The sequence below is a fragment of the Bos taurus genome, chromosome 7 (genome assembly GCF_002263795.3).
Source record: "Bos taurus isolate L1 Dominette 01449 registration number 42190680 breed Hereford chromosome 7, ARS-UCD2.0, whole genome shotgun sequence".
Taxonomy (NCBI): Eukaryota; Metazoa; Chordata; class Mammalia; order Artiodactyla; family Bovidae; genus Bos; species Bos taurus.
Genome location: NC_037334.1, coordinates 42,977,832 through 42,991,729, shown reverse-complemented (window position 1 = coordinate 42,991,729; position 13,898 = coordinate 42,977,832). Strand labels below are relative to the sequence as shown.

General features: G+C 49.1%; 1 pseudogene; it reads right to left on the bottom strand.

The window, feature by feature from the left end:
- Window positions 1-11,501: 11,501 nt before the first annotated feature.
- On the bottom strand, window positions 11,502-12,250 carry LOC112447521 (histone deacetylase 5-like; annotated as a pseudogene).
- Between the last annotated feature and the right edge of the window lie 1,648 nt (window positions 12,251-13,898).

Here is a 13,898-nt window from a genome sequence, read left to right as displayed (position 1 = left end):
ATTGCTCATGGCTGTCTGGATCAATAACTGTGCCCAGGCTGCCATCTGCATGGCAGGCTGTTTGCAGCTGCAGCGCCGGAGGCTCTGAGGGCCTCTGCTCACTGCAGCCATGCTCTCAAGTGTCCGTGCTGTGATCGGCATCAGCAGCATTTATCAGTCAGTTTAGAGAGGTTGGGAGTGGCTCCATGTGTTCCTCCAAGCTCAGAGGTGACCTGGACACCCCTTTCGTGAAGGGCTCCATAACCTGAGGCTCCGAGCCTTTGGGGTCCACCAGGGGCAGGTGTCTCCTGCCTCACTCTCAGTCTCCTCATGTGTGAAAAGGGTGCTTGTGGGGTCTGCACACAGGGTGCAGTGAGAACCTAACAAACGTCCAGTGCCGGAGAGCTGCCCAGCACAGGTCACCCGCCAGTCATGGTGACGACCAGGCCTTGCTGATTCCTCCTCAGGCTTCAGCTGGCCAGTGGGCAGGGAGAGACAGGCCCATCTCTGTCTCCGGGCACTCTGGAGTGTCAAGGGGCACTCCGGGTGTAAGCTCTGCGAGCGTGGCAGGCCTGACCAGGACTACTCAGCCTATTGAAACAGAGGCTACGAGAGTCTGCAGGGGGACCATCTGGCCGGGTCAGGCCTGCCACCTGCTATCCGTGTCCACACCCCTTGCCCGGGTGCAGGGCCACTTGTGGGGGTGGGGTGAAGGGTATTCCGGACTCGAGCCCTGCCCCAGACCACCCTCCTACCTTTTCTTCAGCTCGGTCCACTGCTGGCCAGGGTCCTCCTGTCTGGACAGAGGCAGAGGCCCTGGGCTGGGAGCCCTGAGGCAGTGTCCAGCACATGTGTGGTCAGCGGGCTGCAGCCCGGCTCCATGCCTCTGCCCTGGACCGTGAGAGGGGCAGGGATGCGCCTGTGGGGCCTCCTTGTGTCCACACCCCACGTAGAGGCAGCGCCTGGAGTAAACTACCGCAACTGAGGAAACTACCGCAACTGAGTGGGGGGCAACGGAACAATCAGTGCGCAGACCTTCGGGGGTCGCGGGGTTGTGGAGGCTCCTCCCGGGAGGAAGTGGAGTGACCCTGCAGCGTGGGGGTGGGAGTGGGGGTGGGGCACGAGGGGCTGGGTTGGGGAACCTGGGGTGGAGAGCTGGGCGGGACCGGCGGGGAGGGGCGGGGATCACCGAGAGGGGACGCAGAACCCGGAGGGGTTGCAGGACTGGGGAAGGGGCACCGGATGGGGAGATGGGGCGCGATGGGGCGCGGGCGGGGGGATGGGGAGCAGAGGACGGGGAAGGAGGCGCTGGTCAGGAGAAGGGGCGCGGGAAGTGGTGGGGCTCAGGACGGGGAGGGGGCGCAGGGCGGGGTCGGGGCGCAGGACCGGGAGGGACGCAGGACCCTGTGCGGGCGGTGGGGGAAAGACCCGGCCGAGCTCCAGCCGAAGTCCACGCTGGCAGTGCAGGTGGAGCCCGACCACCCTCAGGGTTCCTGAACTTGTGCAGCTTGTTTTCCTTCCCTGAACTGTCAGGATTTGCTGGAAGCCCCGCCAGGCCTCGTGGAGGTGCCCCAGGCAGGACCGACCCCGGGTTGAGAGTGACAGTGCGGGGTGACACCCTTGTGGTCGTTTACCTGCTCTGGCCCTCGACTCCCAAGGTGCAGGGACCCCCTACACTGACAGCGTAGGGTCCGGGCTGTGCAGAAATGACGGAAGAGGCAAGGCTGAACATACAGGCGTGAATCCTGTCATTGTATTAAAATATCTCGTGATGTGCGCATGGAACAGATTTTATGTAACAGATTAGATACAAATAAGGGCCTTCTGTGTTTACAGTCTGCGTAACGTTGCCTGACGGGTTATTGTTCTGGGTGTGGTGTCCTTTTTCTTCTCACTAAACTGCATGTTCTAATGACTGGATAGTGAGCCCGGTCAGTTTGAGCCTTAAAGATCCCTTCTGAGCTGGGGAAGGAGACCTCTCTGCAAAGTTTGTGTGTTGCTTACAACTGCTTTGGAGGTAACCAGTAAGTGTGTGTTTGAGATGTAAATAGGATGAGGTTTGGCACGGCTTATGTTTTTAGGAGGTGACACCACAGAGACACACACACCAGTTTAGGCAAACGGCCATGGGGACGGGACCAGAAACAATCATGCTGCTCCCACGAGGGACAATTAAATCAATGAACTTCTCTACACACCGGCAGTTGTGCAGCCCAGCACAGAGTGAGGAGGCCGCTGGCCTGTGAGGTGAGGGGTGAGTAGTGGCTGTTGACCAGGGGGAGAGGCAGTATAGCTTCATGGTTTGAATCTGCAGCCATTTTCACTCCATTACAAGGGTTAGTTCACCTCGTCACCGTCACAGGCTCAGGCTGTGGCTGTCAGAGTCCCCGTGTCACAGAGGGTGAAGCTGAGGTGCAGAGGGGCTGTGTGCTGGAACGCCTGGTGTGGGACACAGAAGAGTGACGCCAGGACCAAGTCTGGGACGAGCAGTGTCGACAGGCTGATCATTTTCACTCTGTAACCTTTCCTTGTACAGATGTCAGAAGCCAGTGAACAACAACAGTCAAACCTTTTTTGGTGGCTGCCCTGTCACACTTCCCATCTAGAGCCCTTGTTGCTCCAAGGGACAACCTAGTCCTGGGAGAGCACAGGGCAGGCCAGGGCAGGGCGTCACCACAGGTGCTTCTGAGGCCTCACCAGGGCCCCTGTCTGGCCTGCAGGCTTCCCCTGGAACCTGAGAGGGCAGTGGGTTGACTAAGAGAAGGCAGGTCCAGCCTAATAGGGCCAGCCATGCCGTGCTCACCACATGACCCCCCAAGCGGTAGCTGCCTGACTGGATCCAGCCAGTAGTGGCCACTCAGCACCTTTGGGCTCCTGGGAGCAAAGCGCAGTTCTGCTGGGGGCCTGCCCTCCTCCTCCTACTCCCTTCTGACTGTGTGATGTGATGCTGGAGATGCAGCAGCCCCTTGGCACCAGGAGGGCATGACTCGCGCTAAGGAAGACACAAGATGCTGAGGAGGAGATAAGCAGCTCGCCTTCTGGTGTTACCCCTGGGCCTTGTGGTAGGTGTGTGGGGCCTTTTGTGTCTGGATTGTGTTACTTGGATTATGGAGCAGCAACAAGAGACTTGCCCCCTCGTGGTCCCAGGGAGAATGAAGCTGGTCTGCCTGGCATCCAGGTCCTAGCTGGTGCTGGGAGGTCCTGGACTGTGATTTTAAACCACTCCTGTTGATTGTTCCAAGCATGTAGCCCAAAGAGTTCTGTCTGGGGGAGTTGAGATCACACAGGGACAACGGGTAACAGCACACAGGGTACTCAGTACCTTGGAACTGACAGTTCTTCCTGGGCAGCCAAGACCCTGAGCAGCAACAAGAGACTCGCCCCCTCATGGTCCCAGGGAGAATGAAGCTGGTCTGCCTGGCATCCAGGTCCAAGCCGGTGCTGGGAGGCCCTTGTCCTATCCTGAACCACTGGAGTGGCCCATGTGAGTTCACCCTCTCCAGCCCGCTGAACCCCTGCTCCACACCTGTCTAGAGAGCTCTTCCAGGCCACCGTTATGGGAATTTGTGGTGAAAACTCAACAGAAAGTTTGTGAAGGCATCTGGGACCTTCCTTCACCAAGGGTATAACATTGCCAGTACACTGAGGTGATGCAGGTGATGGGGAGCACGTTTCAGATGGTGGTATGTGCTGAGAAGGACACAGAGCACTGGGTGCAAGAGGCTGACGGGCAATGAGTCCAGAGAGCCACCTTTTTGGAGGAGAGGAGATGCTCAGATGTCACCATGTCCTTGGGCTGGAGCTCCTGGAGGGCTGGCCAATGGGCTGAGGAGGGTGAGGCTGGGGGCGGTGGCCACAGGAGGGGATGTGTTTGGCCCCTGGTAAAGTTTCTGCTCCCCAAGGACTGGAGTTATTGTCTGTCTCCTCATGGCTGGCCTGGTGTCTGGAACATGACTTGGCCAGAGGCAGGTTCTAAACAAATATCCTTTGAATGAATGGACAGTCTGAGTGGAGCTGCACAGGACAGACAACATCAGGCTGCAGAGTAGGGGTTAAGTAGATTAGGAGGCAGAGATGGGAGAGAGGCATACAGGGTTTCTAAGCCCAGCCTCCCAGCCCCCACAGGGCTCAGCTCCACCCAAGCCCGTCTGTTCCCCTAGACACTCTGTTTTTTTATGATCAACTCCCTCTGGCCTTCACTCACCTATGTGTCCTGCCCTGAATGTCTTAAAAAGCAGCTCCAAGTTTGTTCTGACCACCTGTGCCTGAAGCCTCTTTATTCTTAAGCCAGGGATCCCAAGGGCTCTGGCCAGAGATGGGGCCCCTTCCCTGCCTGGGGATGGCTGGATCTGTCTGAGCTGTGGACTCTGCTTTCTTCACTCGTCTGCCCGTTTGGGTCACTGCCTGGCCCAGAATCGGGAGCGTTCATGGGTCAGTGTGTCCCCACTGATTCGAGCAGTCTGCCAGGCTGAGTACTGCTGGCTTGGATTGTGACACTGCTGCTTACCAGTGACACAGGGGCCACCACAGAGCATAGCTCATGGGGTATCTGCTGGCCTCAGCTGGACTTCGCAGTCAGGCTGAGAGCTAGAGGGTTGGTGGTGTTGGTGACTGTGTAATTCATGTTTGGAGACATGCCTGGTTAGTTCTGCCCTTTTTTTTTTTTTGATTGGGTTTTTTTGTTGTTGTTGTTGTTGCCGAGTTGTATAAGCTGTTTGTGTGTTTTGGAAATTAAATCCTTGTCGGTCACAACATTTGGAAATATTTTCTCCCATTCTGGAAGTTGTCTTTTTCATCTTGTTTGTGGTTTCCTCTGCTTTATGGTACAAAAGATTGTAAGTTTGATTAGGTCCCCTTTGTTTATTTTTGTTTTTATTTCTGTTGCCTTGGGAGGCTGACTAAAGTAACCATTGGTATGATTTATGTCAGAGAATGTTTTGCCTGTGTTCTCTTCTAGGGGTTTTACCATGTCATGTCTTGGTCCTTATCGCTGGTGCCTCTTCTGATTGGCTGGTGTGTCTGTGCCTCGCCAGGGGGTACAGGCGTAGATTTGGTTGCAGTGCTGGTGGACCTCTGCTAACCCCTGACCTGTGGGTCCAGCCCGGCAGTGGGCATGCTGGTGGTCTCCACGTGCTAGCTTATGTGACATGGCACCGGCTGATCTTGGCTGAGGGTATCGGCAATGGCCGAGTTGTCTGTGTTGTAGGTTTCATTATTGCCATCTGCGTCCGATGCTGAGACTTGCCTCACAGAGGTTCCTGTGGGGACAAAGGGGAGAGGAATTGATAGTTTCAGCCAATGTGACAAAGCAAACGAACATAAAATCTAAGATTAGATGTATCCCCTTGTAGTCAGCTCATGATGGACATGATCAAATGACATCGAGTGATACAAGTTCAAATACTTCACCACAGTATTATAATAATTTCCACATGGTTTGTTTACTCTTCCAGAAATCTTTAGGGCATCCTTCGATGTGACTGTCACTATGGGGGAACAGGTTCCCCTTGATCTGATTAACTTCAGGGACTAGGAAACTATTAAGTGCTGAAGGGGAGGGTGATGCTCCACACTCCCACCTTCCCATCACGCTCTGATCCCAGGCCCCTTCTGTCCTCCCTTCTCCCCGACCCTGGTCCGGGGAGTCCTGTCTGGACAATGGCCACAGGGCAGGAGATAGGCCAAGCACACGAACCAGATGGAGAGAAGTGGTTGGTGAGGGCTGTACTAAGGGGTCAGGGAGCTGTGTCCTGGTGGTTAGAGCCAAGCCTCTCATGTTTCGTCCATGATGGGTCCGAGATGGCCTTGGCCTCACATGGGTGATCAGAACACAGCTTGTCTGCCCACTGAGCAGTGTGGGGGCAGAGGAGGCAGCATTAGTGGCTGCTGGTTGCAGGCCCAGAGGGGAAGGGGAACACCCTCTCCCAGCTTCCTTTCCTTTGAAACACCTGGTACTTTTCAGTCCCCGGTGTAGGTTGGAGAACTGGGTATATGGCCATGGCACCAACAGATGCTTCCCAAGAAGCTGTGGCTCGGGGGTCCCTGAGTCTCTGAGCAGGATGGTGCCCCAGGAGGGAGAGTTTGGGCCTGGAATCGGAGTGGCCAGTCAGATTCCTGTTTTCAGGGGCAGGAGTTGGGAGCTGAAAGGACAACTGGCAGCTGAGCAGGGAGGGGGTGGGAGCAGCCATGGGGAGGAGGGCCTGAGAGCAGGAGTGATGCAGCAGGGGTGGGGATGCCGATGGGTGGCCCCTGTCAGTGGGTGATCCTGGACAGCAGATAGCGGCAACCCCACAATCCCAGAAAGGCCCCCTTGCTGTGAGATGCTGCCTCTCCCGCTCCCCTGGCCCTGTCCCAGTCCCAAAGCTCTGGACCAGGGTTTCTACTGCTTGAAACTACAAAAACCTTTTGTAGTCCTGGTGCTGCCCCTGCCCATCTCAAGGGGAACCTTCAGTGCAGTAAGATTTTCTTTGATATTCATACTTTAGTTCCCCAGAGCCTCAGGAAGGAAAAGAATACCTGCGGACTAGCAGCCATCAGACTGCAGCCACTCCCCATGGTGAGCCTTGAGGAAACTCAGGAAGGAGAATACAGGATACTGGCCCCAGATGGTGAGGTGCATATCAAAGGGAATGATTTCAATTTAATGACTCTTGCATCTTCCCATACATGCTGCTGCTAAGTCGCTTCAGTCATGTCCGACTCTATGCGACCCCAGAGATGGCAGCTCACCAGGCTCCCCCGTCCCTGGGATTCTCCAGGCAAGAACACTGGAGTGGGTTGCCATTTCCTTCTCCAATGCATGAAAATGAAAAGTGAAAGTGAAGTCGCTCAGTCGTGTCCAACTCCTAGCGACCCCATGGACTGCAGCCTACCAGGCTCCTCCGTCCATGGGATTTTCCAGACAAGAGTACTGGAGTGGGGTGCCATTGCCTTCTCCTCCCATACATAGAAAAGTGCTAAATTCCTTAACTTCAGATGCTGCCTCCTCAGTTTGAAGTCCTAAAAGATTCTCACTGAATAGAACATAACTCTCAACACTTAGGTTATAAATGTTTTTCATATGTGAACATTTTTAAATGTCTACAGATAAGTAGACACTTTCCAAAGAACAACAAAGGAAGACAAATCTCAGCATTTGAAACATTGGTACCGATGGTGGACACTCCCCAAAAGATGCAACTGATGAAGCAATTAGGATGATCATCACCCCTTTTCCCATAAAACTGTGGAATGGACACTGACTGTGGGGAATTGTTACAGGGAAGGACAAAATCTGACTCCATGTTGGATCATTTACTTTAACATTTGCTTCTCGTTGGTTTGTTTACTACAAGGATACTGTCCATACATAATGGCCTGCCTTGGGGAATCCTGCCCCTTTGCCTTTGTTCAGGGCCCTGTCCACCTGTGGATGGCTACAGGAATGAAGAAATTAACACACTCCCTCCTCAGGCTGGCCATTCCAGGAGATATTGCAAGATTAATGGCCTTTTTCCTTTATTTCCTCACGCCCCCTCCACCCCAGCTCTGTGTTATATAAAAGACACTAGCATCCAGACCCTGACAAGATGGTTACTTTGAGATGTTAGTCTGCCATCTTTTCAGTCTGCCAGCGTTTTGAATAAAGTCATATTTCCTGCCTCAACACCCCACCTCTGCTTTATTGCCCTGTTGTGCAGCAAGCAGAGTGAGCTTGGACTCAGTAACAATCCCACATGCCTTGAAGTCAAAAAATGAAAACATAAAACAGAAGCAATATTGTAACAAATTCAATAAAGACTGAAAATGGACCATATCAAAGAAATCTGAAATCAGAAACCAAAAAGAACTCGGTGGCTGTCTGAAATATTTAGTAAAGGAGATGGTGCCCTTCCTGCCAGTACCCCAATTCTCCATTAGAGAATTTCCTTTAAAATTTGTTTCAAAGCTGTTCTGATAGTGCTGAATTCTGTTAGCTTTTGATTATCTGCAAAGCTTTTGATATCATTGTCAAAGCTGAATGTGATCCTTGCTGGGGACAGTACTTTTGGTTGTAGGCTTTTCACTTTCATAAATTTTGAATATATCATGCCACTCCTTCTGCCCTGCAGAATTTCTGTGGAAAAATTACCTGCAAACTTAGGGGAGTTCCTTGTATGTTATTTGTTGCCTTTCCCTTGTTGCTTTAAATATTTTTTTCTTTGTCATTAATTTTTCTTAGTTTGATTAATATGTGTCTTAGCATGTTTCTCATTGAATTTTTCCTGCCTGGGACTCTCTGTGCTTCCTGGATTTCAGTGACTGTTCCTTTTCCTATGTTTAGGAAGTTCCAGTTATTATCTCTTCAGATATTTTCTTCAGGTCCTCTCTGTCCTTTTTCTTCTTTTTGGATTTTTATAATGTAGTTATATTAATATGATCCATAGCTTCATTATCCATTCCTCAGTTGATGAACATTTAAGTTGCTTCAGAGGTCCATTTGACTGTCTTCAGTTCTTTTCATTCTTATTTTATCTTTCTGTTCAATGGCAGTGACTTCCACAAATTTGCTGTTCAGATAAGTTATCCATTCTTCTGTTTCAGTTATTATGCTATTGATTCCTTCTAGTGTAGTTTTCATTTCAATTTTTTAAAAATTATTCAACTCTTTTTTTTTTACTTTTTTTTCTTCCCTTTTTAAAAAATTTTTTTATTTTATTTTTAAACTTTACATAATTGTATTAGTTTTGTCAAATATCAAAATGAATCTGCCACAGGTATACATGTGTCCCCATCCTGAACCCTCCTCCCTCCTCCCTCCCCATACCCTCCCTCTGGGTCGTCCCAGTGCACTAGCCCCAAGCATCCAGTATTGTGCATCAAACCTGGACTGGCAACTCGTTTCTTATATGATATTTTACATGTTTCAATGTCATTCTCCCAAATCATCCCACCCTCTCCCTCTTCCACAGAGTCCATAAGACTGTTCTATACATCAGTGTCTCTTTTGCTGTCTTGTGCACCGGGTTATTGTTACCATCTTTCTAAATTCCATATATATGCGTTAGTATACTGTTGTGATTCAAATGTATTCTTTTTAATGGCTGAGTAATACTCCATTGTGTATATGTACCACAGCTTTCTTTTTTTTTTTTTTAAATTTTATTTTATTTTTAAACTTTACATAATTGTATTAGTTTTGACAAATATCAAAATGAATCCACCCCAGGTATACATGTGTTCCCCATCCTGAACCCTCCTCCCTCCTCCCTCCCCATACCATCCCTCTGGGTCGTCCCAGTGCACTAGCCCCAAGCATCCAGTATCGTGGATCGAACCTGGACTGGCAACTCGTTTCTTACATGATATTTTACATGTTACAATGTCATTCTCCCAAATCTTCCCACCCTCTCCCTCTCCCACAGAGTCCATAAGACTGTTCTATACATCAGTGTCTCTTTTGCTGTCTCGTACACAGGGTTATTGTTACCATCTTTCTAAATTCCATATATATGCGTTAGAATACTGTATTTATGTTTTTCCTTCTGGCTTACTTCACTCTGTATAATAGGCTCCAGTTTCATCCACCTCATTAGAACTGATTCAAATGTATTCTTTTTAATGGCTGAGTAATACTCCATTGTGTATATGTACCACAGCTTTCTTATCCATTCATCTGCTGATGGACATCTAGGTTGCTTCCATGTCCTGGCTATTATAAACAGTGCTGCGATGAACATCGGGGTACACGTGTCTCTTTCCCTTCTGGTTTCCTCAGTGTGTATGCCCAGCAGTGGGATTGCTGGAATCTAAGGCAGTTCTATTTCCAGCTTTTTAAGGAATCTCCACACTGTTCTCCATAGTGGCTGTACTAGTTTGCATTCCCACCACAGTGTAAGAGGGTTCCCTTTTCTCCACACCCTCTCCAGCATTTATTGCTTGTAGACTTTTGGATCGCAGCCATTCTGACTGGTGTGAAATGGTACCTCATAGTGGTTTTGATTTGCATTTCTCTGATAATGAGTGATGTTGAGCATCTTTTCATGTGTTTGTTAGTCCATCTGTATGTCTTCTTTGGAGAAATGTCTATTTAGTTCTTTGGCCCATTTTTTGATTGGGTCATTTATTTTTCTGGAGTTGAGCTGTAGGAGTTGCTTGTATATTTTTGAGATTAGTTGTTTGTCAGTTGCTTCATTTGCTATTATTTTCTCCCATTCTGAAGGCTGTCTTTTCACCTTGCTAATAGTTTCCTTTGATGTGCAGAAGCTTTTAAGGTTAATTAGGTCCCATTTGTTTATTTTTGCTTTTATTTCCAATATTCTGGGAGGTGGGTCATAGAGGATCCTGCTGTAATGTATGTCAGAGAGTGTTTTGCCTATGTTCTCCTCTAGGAGTTTTACAGTTTCTGGTCTTACGTTGAGATCTTTAATCCATTTTGAGTTTATTTTTGTGTATGGTGTTAGAAAGTGTTCTAGTTTCATTCTTTTACAAGTGGTTGACCAGATTTCCCAGCACCACTTGTTAAAGAGATTGTCTTTAATCCATTGTATATTCTTGCCTCCTTTGTCAAAGATAAGGTGTCCATATAACTCTTTTTACTCTAGGTCTTTAGTAAACATTACATCTTCTCAATCTTGCCTCCGTTCTTTTTCTAAGCTCTTGGATCATCTTCACCATCATTGTTCTGAACTCTTTTTCCAGTAGGTTGCCTTACCCACTTCACCTACTTGTTCTTCTGGATTTTATTTTGTTCCTTCATGTTGAACATATTTCTCTGACATCTCATTTTTTCTAACTCTATGTGATTGTGGTTTCCATTCCCCCTGGTCTCAAGACTAGTTCTTCTTGCTTCCATTTGCCTTCTTTTGGACAATTTGTTCAAAGAAGATGCTGGATGTGATTTCGGTATTCTTCAATTTTCCAAGTCTCTCTTTGTGGCCCAGTATGTGATCAATCCTGGACAATGCTCCATGTGATGCCATTGAAACATCTCATCCTCTGTCCCACCCTTCTCCTACCCTCAGTATGTCCCAGCATCAGGGTTTTTTGCCAATAAGCTGGCTCTTAGCATCAGGTGGCCAAAGTATTGGAGCTAATAAAATAATACATTGTACCCATTATATGTTTCTAATTTCCTGACAAATCTGTGCCATACTTGGCTTAGGGGTGTGAACTCCTAAGTGATCACAGTCTTAGCCTCCTCTATCTCACCTGCCTCATTCTCCTGCTGGGAATGGTGTACCAGCCGGGAACTTCTGTGCACAGCTCCAGTGTTTGCGCTGATATTGAGGACTTTCTCTAGTGTGATCACTGTGTTGATGTTGGCCTTTTGTTGCAAGACTTTCTTATTCAAGGGCTGCATTTTCACATTGAGCAGAGCCAAGAAACATGCCTCAGAGGCATCACAGATGGTGGTCAAGTTGTTGCCTTCTTTCAAGGCCAGTACCATCTGGCTCCCTGCCAGTGTTAACAACAGGGTACTTGCTGCCTGGTCTGCTCTGGTGCCCTCAAGAGCCAAGCCCAGAAGGCTGCCAGGATGGAGGATGGGCTCTTGAACTTGCACATCAGTACACCAACTGCAACAGGGTTTGGAGGGCATACCTCTTGGCCTCCTGCTGCTTGACAGCTTCAAGAAAGCTGTGAGGTGTGAGTTGTTGACAGTGACCATGGCCTGGAGCCCTAGGGAGATGCTCAACAGAGAAAGAGACTTGTAGAGGCTGAAATGGTTGGGTGAGACATCCAGAGGCAGGGCCTGATCCTGGGGGAGTTCTCTATGGGGACATTGGGGCCTGAGCCAGTGAAATCATTCTCAGAGGTGATGCTATGGGAGCTGTTGGAAGAGCTGGGACCAGAGGCTGGTGTACTGTTACACACATCTGGAAGGCAGGCCTGGCCCCTGTGATCTCAACAGCTCTCTTCTTAAAGATGCCGATGACAGTCATGTCCTAGGATACAGGGGGAACTGCTTCTCTGAAAGGTCACCTTCTGTTTCAGCAATGAACATACTTTTAAGTTGGTTTTGAAAGCTGTGTTGAGAAGTGGGAAGTAGTCACGCTGTCCTAGAGCTCAAGCCAAGGCAAATGTAGGAGGGAGGCCCTGGGGGGCTACTCTGGGGAGGGGTGCTCTAGTCCAAAGAAGCAAGTTGGGCTGCCCAGCATTTGGGATGCTGTGGGATGGAATGGTTGAGGCTGCCTGGTGAGGCTGCCTCCTTACTCTTTCTGGAACTCAGTGAACAGGAGCTGCTTCTGCAACTGCTGCTGCTGCCTGAGCTCCAGGAGCTCCTGCTGTAGTGACTGCTTCTCTGACATAGCATCCCTCAGCTCCATGGCGCTGGGGCTGCCTTCTTCCCACCCTCCGTGGAGCTGGGCATGGCTCTTGGCAGCACTGGCTTCACCTTCACTGGCTTAGGGATGTTGTGTAGAGGGGTCTGAGAAAGGATATTCAAGGATATTTCTCCGCCTAGCTCCCATCCTTCTTGGTGGAAGAGTTCATGCTGGCTCTGGACACTCAGGAAGCTCTAGCTGTGGACTGGTTATGGGAGTGAGTGGAACTGTGGTGATGTTAAGAGAGACAGACAATAACAGACACACAGGATGGGAACCCAGTGCTGTTTTTGCCTGTAACACCCATCCCAGGCCATCGTTAGGCATGAGGCTGTCAGGCACTCTGAAGAGCATCCTGGAGCTTCCTGTTTCCTTGGTGGCTGCACCAGTGGGGGTAGCAGCAGGGGCAGCACCTCCTTCAAGGCTCCTTCAGGTTCACTTGTTGATTTTTAAATCAACTCATTGATTTAAAAATATCTTTTTAATATATTTTTAAATATATTTTCTAGCTCTTTGCTAAAACTTTCACTCTTAATCTCTTCCCTTTTCTGGTTCATTTGGCAGTCTTATTACTCATGTTTTGAACTATTTATGTAGTAAACTGCCTCTCATTAGTTGCTTTTTTTGAGTTTTGCTTATTCGTTCTTTTATTTGAAACAACTTCCTTTGAGTTCTTATGGGGCTTGACTTGCTCTGTCTATATTAAAAAGTTGAAACTGTTGCATATCCTGGTCTTGAAGTGGTGTCCTTGTGTCAGAGCATGTGTAGAGAGTCTACATATGAGCTGGATTCCCTTCTCCCTCATACTGAGGGTGTGCTGGCCCTCACCTTGGTAAGAGGCAGTGTGGGAGATTGCAGGGCTAAAACCAGTCATTTAAGAGCTGGAAGGTCTCTTCTGCTCAGTGACCAATATCACTCAAATGGCAACTGGGTCATTTCAAATTTTCTGGATCAGAAGTTCTAAGGTTTAATTCTAAGCTGGTTCTGTTCCCTCAAGTTTGCTCTCCCCTCTCCAAGTTTTGGCACATTTCCCCCAGAGAGGGACAGTGCTGAAGCAAGAGTTGTGTGCTAGGGTGTGTGCTCTTGCAGTCCAGGAAGACTAGTCAGAATGCCTGATGCACCTGCTCTGCTGGTCACCATGAATGCCTGCAATTAACACTGGTGAGTTCCTGGAAAACTCAACCTGTGTTCTCTGCCTTTTTCTGGGAGAGTGGATGTGCATGTGTGTGTGGTCACTGTTCATGAACAGAATCTAGTTTTCTTTCAGCCTCATGTTCAGCCTTATCTTTCAAACAAGCCTAGGGGACTCATCTCCCAGTGTTTACTCCAGGGCAGGGACACTCAAGATGTGGTTTGAAACATTCACTTCCCAAGGAGGATCTCCCAGCCTGTGTGATCATCCTTGTCTTTAATTTCCCCACTTAGGAGTGTGGTTCCTGACCTGAAAGCTTCTCTTCTATTTCTATCTCACTCTGACTGGAGCTTTTTTGTAGTCTTTGTAGTATAAGAGTATTTTCTGATTGAGGCCAATTTGTTTTCATTGAGAACAAGTCCGCATATATTTGTGATGTGTTCACAAGGTAAGGTGAGTTTCACTTCCTCCTACTCATTCACCTCGATGTCCTCCTACCTTGCTTA